The 19,995-nt window shown below is 43.0% G+C and overlaps 1 protein-coding gene across 1 annotated transcript in view; it reads left to right on the top strand.

The window, feature by feature from the left end:
• The first annotated feature begins 692 nt into the window (after nt 1-692).
• CDH9 (cadherin 9) overlaps nt 693-19,995 on the top strand; it is a 141,088-nt gene continuing 121,785 nt past the window's right edge. The window contains exon 1 of the mRNA XM_082234345.1: nt 693-1,109. The gene's annotated coding sequence lies outside the window, so the exon portion shown is untranslated. The remainder of the gene's footprint in view (nt 1,110-19,995) is intronic.

Genomic DNA, 19,995 nt, shown 5'->3' with positions numbered 1-19,995 from the left:
TGTGGACCAAATTGAATTCCCCCCTACCTCTACTCTTAATGGGCCACTTAGGATTAACTTAGCAGGAAGTTTTGGTAAGCAGACCAGGGTCATGCATAACCCACTGCCTACAAAAGCCTGTCTCAGCTCTAATGCCTGTCAGATGCCCCATGCAAAATTTGTGAACTGACCATACAAAACAGATGTATATGTGTTGGCTAGGACTAGGTACTACACAAATGAAAGCCTCATGTACAGATGTTGAGCAGGACAAGTGAGTCACGGTTAGAGCCATAAGCCACAAATAGTGTCAAGACCACCCCATTCACTTGCCCCCGAGAGCATCTTTGGGAAGGATTTCCCCTCAGAAGTGCATGTCCATGTTGTCAAGTCTAATGCCTTTTTTAAGGTGGTGGTGGTGGTAGGAGCTAGGGTAAGTGAAGAGCCTCAACTTTACTTTTATGAAATGTGGAGGTCTCTCAACCCATCGGTTGCATAGGGCAATTCCGAGTTCCCAGTTGGCACTGAATTGCAATGCAAGGTGGCCAGGGTAATAAAAATCTTGTGTCTGGCTGATTTACAGGCTGCAGACATGACTGCCTCTTGTTTCCAGGAAGAGGGCTGAACATACAAATTGGGACTGGGTGAGTGAGGCTTGAAGCACAGAGGCGCTTTCTTCTGTAAGGGGAGTCCTTGTCAGAGTTCTCCTCTCTGTGCCCTCCTCCTCCATTCACTTGCAAATCACTGTGTTTGGCACATCCAAATTTCACCCTCCCTCTCCAAACACTCGCATCTCGCCTCCACACCTTCCTGACTCGTTCCCAAAGCCTCCTCACATTGAGCACTGACTGCAGCCTCATCAGCAGCAATCTGCTCTCCATGTGTGAGGGACGTTTCTTATTAATCAGGGGGTGCTGAACGGGAAACCAATCAGATAGAGGGTACCTTTGGCTTCGGTTTCCAAGCTGCCTAAGTTAAAAGTGATGCAGAGGGAGAGAAAGCCCTGAGTACAGAGAGAGATCACTGGAGCTAACTGCTAACGCGCAGCAGAGACGAAGAAGGCACCAGAGAGGCTGCGGAGCAGCGCAGCACTAAGCAAAGCTGCCGTCACTTTCACTGGAGAGAGAAAGGTGAGTTGTTTTGCTTCTATGATGTCTGGATTCACAAACATGCTTTCACTGCAAGGGAGATTAGAGGCTATGCTTATAAATATAATGCTTGGTTTCACCTTCCTCTTTTGGGGGGAGTAGGGGGGGAGGAGAGAAATAAAGATATATGAGTGAGAGATGTGAAGTAGATGGCAAACAGATATGTTGCTGAAAGTTGTTTCTATTCTCCTCCCCCCATATGCTCGGGGTTCATTTGAATAGTAAGTTTGCAAACAGGAAGGCTGCTGTATTCAGAGTAGTTCTGCACAGCAGGGTACCCCCCGCCCCCGCTTTCAATTAATTCACACACTTTATTTCTTGCATTCAGTATTTCTACATCAGAAACATTTGCTCTCCTCTTCAGGGAAGGAGCATTAAATCCCCATTCAGTGAAGCCTGTGTTGTTGTTTTTATCCCCTCTCCATTTTAAAAAGATATGTGCAGAACTCAGGAAAAATGGATAGACAGTGAGTGGGTTGAAATCATTAATTTGTACAGCAGATGAATGCATTTCAAAGGGCAAAAAAGGAAAATCAGTATTTCGTGCAATGTTGCAAGCAAAGAGGTGAAACTGACACACAGCTGATTTGCCTGCGAGGATTCTCATCTTGGTCACATAACAGAAAAGGCAAAATGCCTTTTATCAGCTTGAGTTGCATTATTGATCAGGGTTGAAGCTTTCAAGCATCACAGAGCTCTTCTGCAGCCTTTCTGAGCACAGATAGGGATATGTGCATTAAAGGTAAAGCCACAAAAGCTGGTGTGGGTGGAATACCCAGCCACAGTTCCCCAGGAAACTCCAACCTCATCCTTTTTCTGAACTGCAAAACAATTGAAAAGAATCAAGGATGCATGGGGACAATCTTAGTCATCTGAAAAGGCAATTAGTTGACCATTCTCCCACCACCAGTTTTCATTTTCCTTTCCTTTCCTTTTTTTCTTTTCAATTACACATGCAAGAAACTACATGATGGCATCTCTCCAATTTCACAAAACATCCAGGTCTTGGGCAAAGAATGATGGATGTGAACTGTAAAGGAAATCAATATCCTTTGCAATTGTATGGGCAGTCTGTGTACTGTAGTCATTCATCCCCTGGCAGGCAGTTTTAAATAATGGCTCAGGATAGAATTGAACAAGGGACTCGGTTGGGGTAATTTTCATTTGTGCCAGCAAAGTTTGGACAACAAGGGAAGGACCAGACTGCTGATGAAGTTGAGGAATGGGCTAAGATCACACCCCAAAGCTTTTTTTGCGCAGGATACAGGAATTTCAGGTCTTCATAACAGAACTTGGGAAGGGGAGGAGGGCCATAATTTATGCTGAAAGTTTGCATACCTTTCTTCATTTAGGCGCAAGATTCTAATAATATTTGCTAATTATTATTGACTGGCAAGGATGGCAGATTTTGTGAGATGTCTTTGTGGAAGGGGGGTTACGGGTTTGTTTTGTTGCTGCTCTTGTTTTTATTATGTATTTTGTGTTCTTGATTTGTATTTTGGTGCTGTGAACCACCCCAAGATCTCCAGATGAGGGGTGGTATACAAGTCCAATAAATAAATTTTGCAACTTTATAAAACCTAAGCTAGTAAGGTTATTAAGTATTCATGCAAATACAAATCTAACACATCACTTCCCAAGTCCACAGCTTCCACAGTTATGGCAAGATCTACAAGTGTAGATCAGATGTGCATCTGAATATGGATGGTCTATATACACACTGCATTACTTTCAATTGGGTTCACATACTAAGGTATATTCTGATCCACAGATGGAAGATGATGGCCATTCCATTGAATGATTTCCTCATGATTTCTAGTGGTGATTCCTAAAGCAAATCACTTTCTCAGGATGTGGATGATATCCTACAGAAAGTTTTCTTTTCGTGGGTTGGGGGTTGGGAGGATATCCCACCCCTTAAATGAGGAATTTTGTAATGATTTTGGGAAATCCACCTGTAGAGGTATGCACTGGGTTCATATTGCAATTGACAACCAACCAATGTGGATTCAAGGATGAGATTGGTTACTGCTAAGTTTTGTTAGGAATAATCTGAAACTTTATATAGAAGTATGCATGCCATTTAGTCAGATGGCCATAATAACAGCAGCAAATTAGTCAAGGCTAGAATAAGCAGTCTTAATTTTAAAGAAGGCAGAATACATTAGTACAATGTGGCAACAGTATGCAGAAAACCAGGTGTTGAGGTTTTCCCCCTTCTCCCCTAGATATGTGTGCATCAAGGTAGTAAATCTGAATTTAGCCAAAGTGACAAAAGAGAGTCTGTAGAATTGTTTTATGTTGGCAAGAAGAGACGGTAGCCTGCACAAATTTAAGGAGGAGATAAAAGCAGAATAAATCCTCCATAGTTCTCATTTTAAGCCATATTTTCAAGGCAGAAAGTATGCATATTTCTTGCCAGCTTCACTGACCAATAAAATGCCAATGATTTCAGGATAACAGCTGGGTTACAGGGATTTGGATGCCCTCATCAGACTAAGTTTCCAAAAGCAATGTAACATACTTAATTGGTTACTCAGGGAGGTGAGGAGGCAGAAATACAGGAGTAAATTAGATCAGCTTGTGGGTGAGAGAGAAAGAAATTTAACATCATCTGGCATAGGAATGAAGAGTACACATCACTCATCCACCTAGTAGCTTGGTACGGAAAGCTTTCAGTTGCATCATGTATACCTGTACCCCGTAATAATGTCTAGGGATGAATGGATCTGTCAATTTCAGATTCTTTCAGTTTCTCATTTTGCTGGTATTGAGTTCAGCTCCCTGCATTTTTGTGTCAGTTTTAAAAAAACAAAGTTCTCATGAAAAAGCATCAGCATGTTTGTGTGCACTTCTCCCAAGAGACACATTTTTTGAAGCAATTTTGCCCAATTTGCATCTTTGAATGTTAGTTCTACTAATATATGCATTTCTGTGCACTCTTCTCCCCAATATGCACACATTTTTCTACACTTCTTTAGAGTGGAGATCACAAAATCTGGAGTAACTATTGAAGGTCAGCTGCATTTTAGTTCACATACTGTTTTGAGAGGTGCAAATTCACATTGATACTGAACCAAGCTGAAGCCAAGACAGAGTACTGACTATTCTATATTTAACAAATCCGTGGCAGATACCTGCCCAAAATTCTCCAAAAGAGATCCCACCATATCTCATTTTAGCATATTCTAAGTCATATTTGAAAGTACCCCATTTGCTATGTAATATCATTATCATTTAAAATATTGTACTTTATGCCAGACAGTGAAACTTTGTGTTGAAAGTGGGCTGCATCCCTTGAAACAGACCAGATTGTTACCTTGGCTGGCCCATCCAGTTCATATAAAGATAGCTTTGTGGTCACAAATGCTAATATCGCTATGAACTCAGGATGGAATTGATGCCGAGTATAATAAAATGAGATTCACCAACATTAATCAAAGCAATTAAGATCTGCTAGTCATGCTTCTTGATTCTCAGATTCTGCCAGATAAGAAGATTAATTAATTCATGAACATTAGATGCTTCTATATTGCAAATTTACCACCATTTTAGTGGTGAGCTATATCTGCCATAGAATTGTCTGTCATTCTTCTCACTCCTTTTCTGGATTTTTCAGAAAGCTTGATGGCTGAGATCACTTATTAGTGTTCTGCGCCCTCCCACTTTTGAATTGACTTAAATTAAATAATTGAGTAATATATAACCATTTAAATCATTTTGCGTATGTTGGGTTGTTTTCAATGCTAGTCATACACAGAACAGACCCACTGAAATTAATGAGCATGATTAACATAGGTCCAATAAGTCCAATAAGTAGAACTTAGTTGGGTACAATCCATTGTCAGTAAACATTCAGACAACCTCTATCAGGTTGCTCAGGACTATTCTCACATCATAGGCAGATAACCTGAAGGCAGGGGTAGCCAACACTATACCATCAATATATTGTTGGACTACATATTCCATCATTCCTGACCATCAGCTGTGCTGGCTGGGGATGGTTGGAGTTGTACTGCAGTAGTATCTCGAAGGAATCAGATTACCTATGCCTGTCCTAAGACAATCTAAGGAAATCACAGCGGAAAAGAAAATTAACCCTGAGATTTCCTGGGTCATATCTCACATTGCTATTGTTAGTTACCACACTTCAATAAACCAATAATTTCCTTTGTGGAGGGTGTAGGAAACGAGTAACTAATGCAAATCATATTACCTTTTAAGCTTTACTGCAAGTAACCTGCTATGGCATGGCCCATAACAAATTTGCTACTGACATACTAAAACATTTGCTTTCATTGGTACTTAGCCCATTATTTCATGTTCTTATTTCTTTCTGATGATTCCCCCAACCCCCATAAGTGGTCTTATGCACTGGCAACATCTCAGTGGAAGGTTAGAGTGGTTAGAGACATACACAAAAGGCAGAATATCAGAATTATCCCAGAGCATGCAGGGGTGGGAGGAACTAGAGCTAACAGAAAATCAAGCTCTAATAAGCATGGAGGGGGATGCAATGCTACCGTCCTGACATTTATGAAAATATGCACAGAGGAAGAAACACAGAAGGGAGAATTGCAGAGATGAACTATTGAAATCCACATGCGAGGTTTTTCTACCTATTCAAGAGCTTCTTTTGAAGTTATGTGACTTACAGCAGGTGCTTGGTGTAAATGCTGCCTAGAGATACACAAATATTTGATCATGAATAATGATATCTGGTGCTCGCAAGTCATTTTTAGGAGACTAATGTTCAGATTCTTGCAAAAGGGGAATAGAAAAGGAAGCAAGGGGAAATGACTCATAAATTTGAACAGACGGAACACTGGAATAATCAGTGGTTTAACAACATGTCAGCTTATGCTTCCACTTTTAAAACAAATACCAATTTGAGAGCAAAATCGTGCTGTCTCATTGGATCTTTAAGATCTTCCCCTCTCCATGAAGTGGAAAATTCTAGGTAGCTTTTTACAGGATCCATCCAAACAGGATCCATCCAAACAGGCACAGGGCACATGTATACCACAGCCTTAAAGTGCTTTAATAGACATTATTTCACCAAAGGGAATGTTGGGAAAGGTGAGTGGAGCTAAGGATCTTCAACAGAAATCTCAACACCCCTGTCAAACCACTTGCCAGTTAATTATCCTCAAGCAAATGTAGGTAGGTTCTTAAGGCGACTTTTCTAATATCCTACCCATGTGGAGGAAGGGCTGCAGAGATGCAAAAGCAAGCCTGGAGGGTAATACCCAACACATGACAATATCAATTTTATATCAGTTCTGCTTCTCCCCAGAAAACCCGAAGTTGATCCAAGTGACAACACCAAAGACAGGCTAATGGCACATACATAGGGCGGAATTCAGTGAAGTCCCTAAGTGGGGTAGGTGTGCAAGAAATGAGGTATGGATGTGCAATGGGACTTCCCCCTCTCTCTCCCCCACCTCGTGCCCCTCACATGTTCTGGAGATATGACCAGCCCTCCTGAGCAGATTTTGGGAGTGTGTGGGGAGGCGAGGGAGGAAGTCCTGTTTTCTGAGTGGACCTCACTCCATACAACTTAGTTGAATTCTGTCCTTAAGATTTTTTCTTCTTGAAAGCTGTGAGAGAGAGAGTGTGTGTGTGCATGTGCATGCAGTCCTCTTCTTCTCTGTCAGACACACACACAGAGAGAAGCAAGTAGGTGTTACTTGCTACATGGCAAAATAGTTATCAGGATGCTGTCAGCAGCCCCCGGCTGGTTGCCCAGGAAAGTATAAAGACAAGGAAAAGTTTCTTACAGTCCTTTTTTATTTTATACTTTACAGAGAGAGGCTATAGAACCCAGCCTCTTGGATAATGGTGTTGTCCCAAGTGAATCGCCACTTCCTCATTCACTATTATCATCATCTCCTCTACATGTGCTGTTACCTGCCCTCTGTCTTTGAGCTCTTTGCTCTCCTACCTTTAAGGCTTGCCAGGTTCTGGGAGATGGAGGGTCTGGAATGCTTTCTAGTGACAACGTGTCAGCCAGCTGCTGCTCCAGCTCTGCTTGCTCCTCCTCTCCCATTATTTCTCAACTTTTTCCCTCGTCTGCCTCTGAGCTGTGACCTCCCACTGTTGTAAGTTTATACTATCTTCCACTTCCTCCTCCCTGGAAGAGTCAGGATGGGAAGGTGGTCTCCATCATTCCTCCTTCTCTGGCCAGCCCCTGACAATAGTTGATCAGCCAAAGAGCCTATACTCATATGCCACATTGACTGCCTGTGACTAAGCCACACGAATGTGACAGCTTGGTACAGGGCTGCATCACTACCACACAGCTTCCACTGCCATATTTCATTCATCTTTCAGGAATGGCCTCATAAATGGATTGATTTAAGGACCTCTGAAGACCAAAACAATGTTAGCTCAAGACAGAGACAAGAATTTGACGAGACTGCAGTTGAGCAGTAGTAAACAAAGTGGAGGCATTCTGTTAAATGAAAAGCTTGAGTCAAAAATACATACTTTTAAAAATATGTGTTAAGTGCCAAGAATTAACAACTAACTGACCATCTAGCCATTTAAACAGCAACAATTTTTAAATATGTTTTGATTTGCTTTGGTCATACATTCCAGCTACCACTAGACTTGTCAGAACCATTGGGAGGCCTTCAGAGAAATCAGTAAAGGTCCTGGTATCCTCTTCAGGGAAATAAGCAATTTAGCACAGTTGCCAAGGGTATAGAAGTTCTTGCCTGCTGGATAGTGTATTCTGTGCTTCTGCCTTTTGGGTGGGAAGTTCACGGGCAGCACACAACAGCAACCCTTTTTACCCACCAGTATGCTGCCTGTAAATATGAAGGTTCTGTTTAGCTATTAGTTATTGCTGTGACAGAAATTACTAATTTTTTTGTTAATCAATCTTCATGAATTAATGAGGGGGGGGGAATTACATTCAAAAATTATCCAAGAAGAGGAGACAATTTTTTTTAAAAAAATGAAATTATCATGGGATGGGTGAAAGGGTTTGCCATCCCAACCTTACTTTTGTGCTAGGTGATTGGCACTTGTGAGTGTCCTTTCTTTCATTCTACAAATTGTCTCATCAGTGGTCTGAACAGTGCAGACTTCCTGGGTACCTTTGCTTTAATCAAAGTCCAGGGGAAGATATACTGAGGCAACTCATCCCACAGTGTGTGTCTGTGTTTAGATTAGTAAGTGTGAGCAGCCAGGGAGGCTGCAGAGTGTTTGAGGGATGTTTAATCAGTATTATCAGTTATCAGTATTATCAGTTTAATCAGCTGATGACACCCAAATCTATCTGTTGATGGATGGCCATCCTGACTCGGCCCCAGACACACTGATCAGATGCTTGGAAGCTGTGGCTGGATGGTTACGTGGGAGCCGGTTGAAGTTAAATCCTTCGAAGACAGAGGTCCTCTGGCTGGGACGGGACGATATGGGATTGAGGGGGCAACTCCCATCTCTTGCGGGGGTGCAATTAGTGCCAGCACCGTCCGTCAAGAGTTTGGGTGTAATCTTCGATACCTCCCTCTCTATGGAGGCGCAGATTACAGCTATAACAAAGGCGGCATTTTTTCATCTCCGCCAAGCTAAGCAGTTGGCCCCTTACCTCTCTCGCCCTGACCTAGCCACTGTGATCCATGCGACGGTCACCTCCAGACTGGATTATTGTAACTCGCTCTACGTGGGGCTGCCCTTGAGACTGACCCAGAAACTCCAGTGGGTGCAGAATGCCGCAGCGAGACTCCTTACGGGGTCCTCGCTGCGAGATCACAGTCATCCGGTGCTATACCAGCTGCACTGGCTCCCGGTGGAGTACAGGATCAGGTTTAAGGTGCTGGTTTTAACCTTCAAAGCCCTATATGGCCTAGGACCCTCGTATCTACGGGACCGCCTCTCCTGGTATGCCCCACAGAGGAACTTACGGTCCTCAAATAAAAACATCTCGAAGGTCCCAGGCCTCAGAGAGGTTAGGCTGGCCTCAACTAGAGCCAGGGCTTTTTCGGCTGCGGCTCCAACCTGGTGGAACGCTCTGTCACAAGAGACCAGGGCCCTGCAGGACTTGACATCTTTCCGCAGGGCCTGCAAGACAGAGCTGTTCCACCAGGCCTTTGGTTGGGGCACAGCCTGACTCCCTCCTTTGGCAATCCTTACAATACTTTAGTTTATGGTTGCCATCAATTCTGATTTTAATTAATTCTTATGATGTTTTTATAATGTTGCACTATTTTAGTGTTGTTAGCCGCCCTGAGCCCGGCTTCGGCTGGGGAGGGCGGGATATAAATAAAATTTATTATTATTATTATTATTAATGGAAAGAAAAAACATGCATGCCATATTCAACTACCATCCCACATCAAACAAAATTCTGTTGGATCTTAATGCCCCTGAGAACGAGGCATTAAGCAGAAGCCTGTTTTGCAAGGGAAGGAAACTGAAGGGCAAATGTTGGCATAGCACTCTCATCTATCAAGACTAATAGCGTTCCTCATTCAGAAATACTTTCAGTCAACATGTGAGAACATTACAGTTTGAAGCAGCTCAAAGAAAAGAGTAGGAGAAACAAATGAACAAGGTAAGCCTTCAAGACTCCAACCATTTGCTATTTGTTTGTTTGTTTATTTTTAAAAAACTCACGAGGAACCAGATGCCACCGTTATATTATTAGCATTAGTATCATCGCCACCATCAACAACTTTGAGAGTCACCCACGCAACACAAGGCACTGGATGACTTCAGATTCAAAGCTATAATTAATATAGGTTTGTTTACATGTTCAGATTATGATGGTGAGTACTATTGTCATTATTGTTAACAACATTTATGATTCACCTACGCATGGCAAGTCTCTAGGCAACTCAACTTTGAAAATTATGGACAACATAGGTTTGCTTACATGCTCAAAAGAGAAATCTATGGATTGATTTCTCCTCAGTCTGGCCATTGATCCATCTACAGTATTTACTCTGTTTAACAGGTACTTCCCAGAGATCTCAAGCTGAGATCTTTCCCTGAGGTGCCTTTAATTAGAAATGTCAGGAACTGAGAATGAGCCCTACAACCAAGCTACTGGTCCAATGTTTCCAACACTCACAAGTCCTTCAGAAATGATATAAAACATGTGCATTTTGGAGTGTTAAGACCAATTATTGAGGGTCCCCTTTAACATGAAATTCGCAGTTTTGAGAGCAGGGCTGTTCCCTGTGGGAATCATTTATATTCTTCCTATTTGTCGCCATTGTTTCCCATACTGCTCAAAGACATGAGCCCCTAAGATGCATTTCAACTTGAACACCCTTCCATGTGGGGGGGAATATGCCCTTCAGGAACTACTGGTGACCCTAGTATTTAGGGAAACTCTTTCATCTGCAGCCCCTGGCTAATTTCAGTAAAGTGGAGCTGACTCAGGAACTAAAAGAATTGCCAAATGAATGGGAGCACAGCGTGTATAACCTAGGGTCCAGATACTGGAGCATTTCTGTAAGGTTCCCAGGAATGGGAGACTGAGCTGAGATTTGGGAACTTAACAACAATAAAAATGAGTTTAATAAGAGAAAATAACACATGACTTTAGAGTCAAGTTACTGTAGTCTGTTCAAGAGGAGAATGGGGGAACTACTCATATTCAAGGGCACCTAAATAAGAGAGAAGGTAGAATGAAGAGAAAGGAGAAACAGTGGAGAGCAGTGAACAACAACAACAACAACCCAAGAATGATGAAAGAAGGCATGAGAGATATACTTGCTTAGCTTTAGTTTGCTAAAATGAAAGAAGAAGGGGGAAGGGGGAGAGAAATAGTACAATGGCACTATTGTACTAGTGTATAGTAGTAAATGTACTGTTGTACCCTGGTACAATGGGTCAGTGTGTCTGGCTATTAACCAGAGGTTGGTGGTTCGAGTTGTGGGCAGGATTCCTGCATTGCAAAGGTGAACAAAATGTCCCTCAGAGCCCCTTCCAACTCGACCATTCTATGAATCTATGAAATCTTCAATGGTAGATTAAACCAAAGTGAGAGAATAGGCATCCCAGGCCATGGTAGGGCATCCACCAGACAACAATAGAGGGACTTAGGAGTATAAAATATTCCAAGGCCACAGTAGAGCTTCTGCTGGGCAAGGACATAAGATATGCAAAGACAAGCCAGCAGCCGAGAGACAGAGTGGTGAGCAAAATAGACAAGACATTACAAAGAAGCATTTTTTTAAAGAAAAATTAGAAAACCAAAAACAATTCTTCTTTGTTGATGCCTGCTGTTCAGGAACACAAATGGAGTGGTGAAACCAGTTAGAAGTTTCTGTGAAAACCGGTGTAGTAAACATTGGATGAATGTTTTTGGTATTGTTTCTGGAGTGCACCAAATCCTTAGAAATTTCAGTGTTGATAGATCAAGGGACTGGAATTTAATTTTTCTGCTACTAAGAGTGCAATTTTTTTAACTCTTCAGCAAATGTTAAGGTGGGGAGTTAACTCTTCCCCCTTCAATGTTTATAATGGACTGCCATGGAGTGGGGAGAAGTTTGTTTCCTTTCTTCAGCTTCACTCTTTTGCATGCCTATCAGATTTCCTATAGAGGACATTGCCTGAGTCATCTGGGGCCAATTTTCCAAAACTAAACCTACAACTTATTTCCCAAATAAAATTCAACCTCTAGATTTTGAGGATGTGGTAAGCCTCCTGCAACACAGGCTCACAGGAGCTATATTAGGGGTGGGGAAAACAAGGGAAGGCCACCAACATTGTCTCATTTCCTTCTCCCCACTCCTAAACATAGCTTCTAGTCTGGGGAGAAAGGAAGTTCAGATCTAGTCACACCCACCGACCCAAACCTCTAGTTGCCATAAGGAGAGGAAGGGACATGCTACGCCTCTTATGTGATCTCCTCAGCCAAGTCACACTAGCTGGTGGGCAGGTTTTCATCTGTGGTGACAGCACCCTAAAGTCATTGGTTCCCCCCAAAAAACAAGGAATGAAAACCTTTCACTCATTTGGGAGAAAGTAAAAAAAAAAAGATGTTATGGACACCATGGGAGGGGACATAAGGGTAGCAATTCGACTAATTTTTACTCAGCTTAAACCCAATTAAATTAATGAACTTAACTAAGTTAGGGCTGGGATGCGGGTGGCGCTGTGGTCTAAACCACTGAGCCTCTTGGGCTTGCGGATGAGAAGGTCACGGTTCGAATCCCCGTGGCGGGGTGAGCTCCCATTGTCCGGTCCCAGCTCCTGCCCACCTAGCAGCTAGAAAGTATGTCAAAGTGCAAGTAGATAAATACGTACCGCTCCAGTGGGAAGGTAAACAGTGTTTCCATGAGCTGCTCTGGTTCACCAGAAGCAGCTTAATCATGCTGGCCACATGACCCGAAAGCTGTCTGCGGACAAACGCCGGCTCCCTCAGCCTACAGAGCAAGATGAGCGCACAACCTCAGAGTCGTCTGTGACTGGACCTAACGGTCAGGGGTACCTTTACCTTTAAGTTAGGGCTATTAATTTCAGTGGACCTAGTTGAGTACCACTCTAAATGTTCTTCCATCGATTGACACTGTAGTCTACTCCTTTTTACATGGTTTCATTCTGAGTTCTATTACTTTGTTGCATTACAATATTATGGAAACTTGGGAAAGTAGGATGTTATGTTGGAACATTAAGATGTTATTGTATATCAAACCATCTTTGATGAGAGAAAAAGTCTAAGTATCCTATTTATGATTAACAGGAAAAGCACTCCTCATTATGTATGCTACCAGACTTTCTGGCATTTCTATCGGTGATAAACAACAAATATGCATTTCTATTCATTTTGAAAATGGAAATCAATTGCACAGGTAACAAACCGCCAACAAGCCTGCATTTCCTACTCATGAATAATGCATCTTGTCATTCCGTGTCAATCTATGAGACGTAAATGTGCCTGATTGCTTTATTAGCGTTTGAAAATGAAAATAAAGTGACATTCATGTTGTCCTGTGCTCTAAAACCTGATGAGTATGGTTAATTCATTTCCTTAGTCCCTTCTGTACTCTGCATGTGACAAATGGTAAATGTCTTAGACAAGGAAGACATGAGTTTAAAAAGAAGTAGTAAGAACAGGAAAGACAACAAGAAACATGGCAGTAAATTCTGCATTTTGGGGAAGATGGATAAAACTTCTTATAGAGTGAAAAACCATTTATTGCAAGCATTATTTAAAAGCACACTAGTGAAATCATGGTTAAATTTAAATATTTTCCACCACTTTATGTAAACCGCTTGTAGATTTTTTTATTTTTATTGTATTTATCACTCTATACATTTTGTTAAATAAATAACTTCTGAAATATTTCACTAAACCTTTGGGGGATGTTAAAAAGTGCTTATTATTATTATTATTATTATTATTATTATTATTATTTTCATACACAGAATAATACCTATCAAGATCCCAAGCCTATTGACACCTGCCCAAAATTACTTCACCCACACCAATAATCCTAGCTGTTTACCAGCATCCAGAGTCTACAACATATAGTTCAACCACACACACAGATTTTCAGCAAACAAAATACAATTCACAAGAATAAGCAAAAAGCAAAACAGAAAAACCCTCACTCTCCCCTACACACACATACACAGGAAAGGATACAAACACATGCAAGGATGTTGTAGAGAAGAAGGAAAGCCCACCTGTTTCTGAAACAGGGACAACAGACTTCTCCCCCTTGGTTCACCAATTGACACTGACTGCGGATGTGTATTTACATCAAGGTAAAAGCAGAACATCAGGAATGGATAACCTCTATATGTAGACATCCAAATATCATTGGTGCAATGCTTCTAATGGGATGAGCATGCATACTCCATGTATGTACATTCCATCCCATGTAAAGGTAAAGGGACCCCTGACCATTAGGTCCAGTTGTGACCGACTCTGGCGTTGTGACACTCATCTTGCTTTATTGGCCAAAAGTACCAGCTTACAGCTTCCGGGTCATGTGGCCAGCATGACTAAGCCACTTCTGGCGAACCAGAGCAGTGCACGGAAACACCGTTTACCTTCTCGCTGGAGCGGTACCTATTTATCTACTTGCACTTTGACGTGCTTTCGAACTGCTAGGTTGGCAGAAGCAGGGACTGAGCAACGGGAGCTCACCCCATTGCGGGGATTCAAACCGCCGACCTTCTGATCGGCAAGTCCTAGGCTCTGTGGTTTAACCCACAGTGCCACCCGCGTCCCTTCCATCCCATGTAGTCATGTGCAATTATGCATCCTGAGAGCTGGAGTGGCATGAATATGCTGTTACACTGCACTGGCAGGCAGCAAAACCAGCAGTGCAGCAAAGCATGGGAACCTGCTGCCTGGTCAACATGGAGTTTTATTTATATTTATTTAATGTAAGATCCATTTCCAGTCCTTTCTTGTCCTTCACCCTGAAGATCCCAGGGTGGGTTGCAGCAATTTAACATACAATATATAAAACCCAGTAACATAGTTACCAAAAGCCAGTAGAACTGTGTCAGCCAGCTCAGAACAGTGTAGATTAGGAGTAGGCAAACTACGCCACCCAGGCCGGATCAGGCCCCCAGGGTTTTAAATCCGGCCTGCCCGGCCATTTAAGAACCCACCGCGAAGCCAAGACTCCTGGCAATGGCAACGGGGGGAAGAGGCTGAGTGGCGGCGGCTCTGCCAATCAAACACCATGCCTAGTTTACCTCAGCGTGGGGACGTCTCTGCCAATTAAATGCCACACCTGGTTTACCTCAGCATGGCACAGGGACATCTCTGCCAGCCAATCAAACGCTGTGCTGCACTGAGGTAAACCAGGCACGGTGTTTGATTGGCAGAGCTGCCACCGCTTGGCCTCTTCCTCCTGCTGCCACCGCCCTGGTGGTCCTGTGGCTGCTGCCAATCTGTGTCCCCATGAGGGGGGCGGCAGCAGTATTCCTAAGGAGGACGGCCGGCCCAGGCTAGAGGTCGGTGGGGCTGCTGCCATGCTTCCACTGACGGCCAACGTGATGGTGGAGGACGATGAGGCCAGTGGCCAAGTGGCCCAGGCAGCAGCCTTCACCTCCAGGGAGCAGGAGGATGAAGGGGCAGAAACACCTGCACAGGGTGGCAGCCGCAGGTGAGGCACCAGCTTATCCTTGTCTCTGTCTCTGTCCTCTTGAGGAGGTGCACAGGGCAGTGTGCGCCGCTCTCAGCCAGCTCCTGCGGACTCCCGGCTTCCAAGGTGCCTAGCTCCCACAAGCGCGCCAGCTCACTCTCCAAAACTTCCGTCCGGCCCCCGACAGTGTCTGAGGGACAGTAAACCGGCCCCCTGTTTTAAAAGTTTGAGGACCCCTGGTATATATTCGCCAAAAGAGATAAGTCCCTGAGTGAGAGCAAAGGGAGGAAATAGCTTGGCCTCTGTGACATAATCATATAGCCAACTCTGATGATCTATGTGGCACCATAAGAGCTTCGTGTTCACTATTTGACCCTGGGCTGGTTGGAATGACACACTGAAGAAGGCTTAAAGAGGGAGAAGCATATCAGGTCATTTAATAGTAAAATTTCAAAACGAAAGACCTCAAAAATAGAGGGTGGGTTTTCAAACAGCCTTGAAAGCCTACTTTTTGCATAGAGAAGCAAATCTTGTGAACATTTGGCGCAGCTCAAGCAAAATTGGTTCCTCCCCAAACTGGGGTTTCTTTTAGCTTTAGATAGCAGTACTTCCTTCCTTAGAAAGATAATACATGATTCAATTTAGGGCTTATTTCCAGCACCAAATAAAGAGAAGGAGTTCAGTGCTTATAAAATATGCTACACTACTTAATAATGTAGAGATTGTGTTACGGACTCCCTGCGCTAACATTTAAACCCCATGAACTATCCTTCCCTTTTCATGTTATAATCCCAAAACCGTGTGGGTTACTGTAATGCTATAAACTCCTCTCTGCTATTCACACCGTTTCATAACAATGGAACCTTTGGAGGCATTGAAAATTAATCCAAAACCACACACGACCAAAAACCCAAATGAAAATAAGAAAGAAAGAAATAACCCACATTGTTTCGAAATATATAGGCCACCTCTGGGAATACAACATTAGAATTACATCACAGTATACTGTTCTCCCACCTTACCCCATAATTATTGTAACAGACCAGATAAAGCTTAGATTTAGGAGCACATATATTAAAATCAAATCAAAGTATGTATGGAATGGATGAGGGCATCTTCCCTAAATTCTACCTATAGGAGAATGTGCCAGAACTATTCAGTTAGTTGGCCTCTCTGTGATAGGGTTTATTTATGTCCTGGTTTAGAGATATGGCAACCCTAGATTTCTCAACCCTGATTTGATTCATCTCTAGCTGTGCACACACAATGTCTCGCCCATATATAACCCGGTGTCAACCTTTAGATCCCTCAGACCTTGGCTGTCCTTGCATTCTTCCTGTTAGCATCTCCTCCACTGTTTGCCTTTGGCACCTTCCTGCTATACCTTGATTTCCCATCACACCAGCTTTCTAACTTCATTTATTTTAATGTCAGTGCACCTCAAACCTGCCACTGATGAAGTTCTCACTCCTGATGCCTCCAGACTTCTGATGTCAGCTTCATTTAAACATGGCAGCATTATGAAAATTGGTGGTGGTAAGGTTGCTAAGTTTCTGACTTCACTAAATTTAAACCCTGGTGACTGGGAACAGCTTTCAAAACTGTGAAGGGGAGACCCCTACTAAATAAGCTGAGAAGGGGAAGATATGGAGGCAGTGAGAGATTTTACTTTCTTGGGCTCCATGATCACTGCAGATGGTGACAGCAGTCACAAAATTCAAAGACCCCTGCTTCTTGGGAGAAAAGTGATGAAAAAACTAGACAGCATCTTAAAAAGCAGGGACATCACCTTGCCAACAAAGGTCCGTATAGTTAAAGCTAGGGTTTTCCAAGTAGTGATGTATGGAAGTAAGAGCTGGACCATAAAGAAGGCTGATCGCCGAAGAATTGATGCTTTTGAATTATGGTGCTGGAGGAGATTCTTGAGAGTCCCATGGACTGCAAGAAGATCAAACCTATTCATTCTGAAGGAAATCAGCCCTGAGTGCTCACTGGAAGGACAGATCCTGAAGCTGAGGCGCCAATACTTTGGCCACCACATGAGAAGAGAAGACTTCCTTGGAAAGACCCTGATGTTAGGAACGTTTGAGGGCACAAGGAGAAGGGGATGACAGAGGACGAGATGGTTGGATAGTGTTCTCAAAACTACTAACATGAGTTTGACCAAACTGCGGGAGGCAGTGGAAGACAGGAGTGCCTGGTGTGCTCTGGTCCATGGCGTCACGAAGAGTCAGACGCAGCTAAACGACTAAACAACAACAATCTTATGCACACTAAACTTAATGTGTGACTTACTCTGAAGTGAAAATGCATAAAATTGGATCTACTTTTGTGTGGATTTACACATTACTGCTATGTGCAAGATTTCTGGCACAGAAAACATGTGTATGTTTCAAAATGTGTATTTTTTTTAAAAAAGTCAATAATTATGTTAATTCAATTTGGGCTACAGTTTGTGCACACAATTTATTCTATTATGTTGGAGAGTATGGAGTTATCTGACCCCTGAGCGGCCTGAAGGCAATCCTGTATTGGGAAGGTTTTTAATGTTAGATTATGTTTTTATATATGTTGGAAGCTGCCCAGAGTGGCTGAGGCAACCCAGTCAGATGGGTGGGGTATAAATAATAAAATTATTATTGTTATTGTTATTGTTGTTGTTGTTGTTGTTGTTGTTAAACAAGACATCCTATTTTCATTGGATAAATGTTGCCTACAACACTGACAGTTTGTTACTTCCTTCAAGGGAAACCACAGATCAGAAATAATATGTTGTGGGATGACAGGCTAGCCTTCCAAGTGTTGTAATACAGTGCACAATTGTACACAACAATGCACAAAAAGGGAAGACAGGCAAACTCTCTCACTCACATGGATCTGAGCTTTTATTCTTGCTGTTTCAGCCTTGCCCTTTCCCATGTTAATGAGCACAATGAGGTCAGGGAAGTGCAAGGGCCCTGCTGCATCTGCTAATGAAAACAGTTTGTGGTGCTTAGGGTAGAATTGAAAGGCTACATTGTTTTCAACTCAGCAGGGTGTACAAAAGATGACCCACACTTTCACTGAATGTTTGGCCCTAATAAGGAAGACTCAGCCCCTTCCTTCATTTGAGGACATTCCTGCTGCAACTGGGCACCAAGGCTTGCTTTTCACTAAAGGACCAAGTAGGAGGGAGAACAGTTACAGAGTTCACAGGAAAGATACCGCCAGAGTTAATAGACAGGACTGAGGGAGCGATCCTGGGTGTCACACAAATTTGGCCTATTTAAAGAGGATACAATGGACAATGCCCTCTTACCATATGGTACCATGTAGCAATTGCTAGGCAAGCCAGGATCAACAGCCAAATTAGTGTATGGCAGTCAGGACACAGAAAACAAAGTTTTCCCTCACAAAACACATGATAAAGTTCTGGAACCCACCGCCACAAAAGCAGACCCTCCAAGTGTCCCTATTTTCGAAGGATAGTCCCGGATTTTCAGAAGACATTTCCGATTTGATCCCCAAATACCCCAGCTTTTGCTTAGGACATCCCTATGTTCACCAGAGAAATGTTGGAGGGTATGATAGGACCAGTGGCGTAGCTAGCCGCTTGGGCACCCGGGACAGGTGCACACAGGGGGCAGGGAGAGAAACCGTGGCTCAGGTGTGCTGCGGGCCCAGCTCAGATTGTAGGGCCAGTGAGTGCCAGCTGCATCCTTTTCAGCTGCCCTCTGGCAGCTGGGGAGGACGCAGCAGCTCAACGCCCTGTAAGCACAGCCCCAGGTTGTGCTGCTTTGGGGAACGACATGCCATGTTCTGGGACACCTGGACTCGGGCATCACCTTGGGCTCTGGCATGCTGCCCCCAAGGTAAGTGCCGCCCCCCAGGTATGCGACCGGCTATGACATCCTTATTTTTGTCAGAGAAATGTTGGAGGTCATTCCATGTCACTAACTCAGATAGTTTCTAATCCCTTTCTCTCTAAAAAATAATATTATTTCTTTTAGAAGGGATATAGTAATAGGCTTTAGTTTTCGTAGTTGAATGGACCTCCCTGTTCAGTGGTAATATACATTTGAATATCAGATGCAGGAGGAGACAAGCAAAAGAAAAAAGATTTTTGCTTCCATGTTCTGCTTGCTAGTTTCCCAAAGGTATTGAACTGCTAGCTGCTTGCGATGTAGTGAGGAGCCAGAGGCAGTTTTGGTTTCATCTAGTAGGATTCTTTATGGTGTTTTTATTATTATTAAAAAAGCAGGAACCAGGAGCATTTGAGGATGTTCCCTCCCACCCGTAAACACCTACAGCTTCATGAGGTAAACAATCCTATAAATGTGCTTGCAGCCAACTTAGGAAACAGAGCACTTCTCTCAGAGCTATCACTGGGAAGCGCCACAGCTCCGTGGCTTTCTCCTCCACCGCACAATTAGTGTTTAAATTATGGGTTTGTGAAGTATAGAAAGGCTCCAATACAAAACATATTCTGTTTTATTAAGGGAAATAATTGGGGAGAGGTTGCTGTAAAAATGTAACATAAAATGAGACCCATTAATTTTCTGCTCCCCTCACCTCAAGTTGATTAGCACAAATTAAATTTCATGCTAGTCAGCCTGGGCACTTAGCAGGCAGTAAAAGGAATCCTGAATTTCAAAAGAGATTGTAGCAAAGCACACACATTGGAAGTGCTCGTTGTGACAGCATAAGAAATGTGCACATCTTAACAACATCGATGAAATGAGGGATTCTTTCCAGTGAGTATCCTATAATGGGCCATCCTTATTATTCTTTTCAATCAATACACCTATCACTTAATGGCA

This window comes from Podarcis vaucheri, assembly GCF_965113315.1.
Source record: "Podarcis vaucheri genome assembly, chromosome: 8".
NCBI lineage: Eukaryota > Metazoa > Chordata > Lepidosauria > Squamata > Lacertidae > Podarcis > Podarcis vaucheri.
This window is presented reverse-complemented; position numbering and strand designations above follow the sequence as displayed.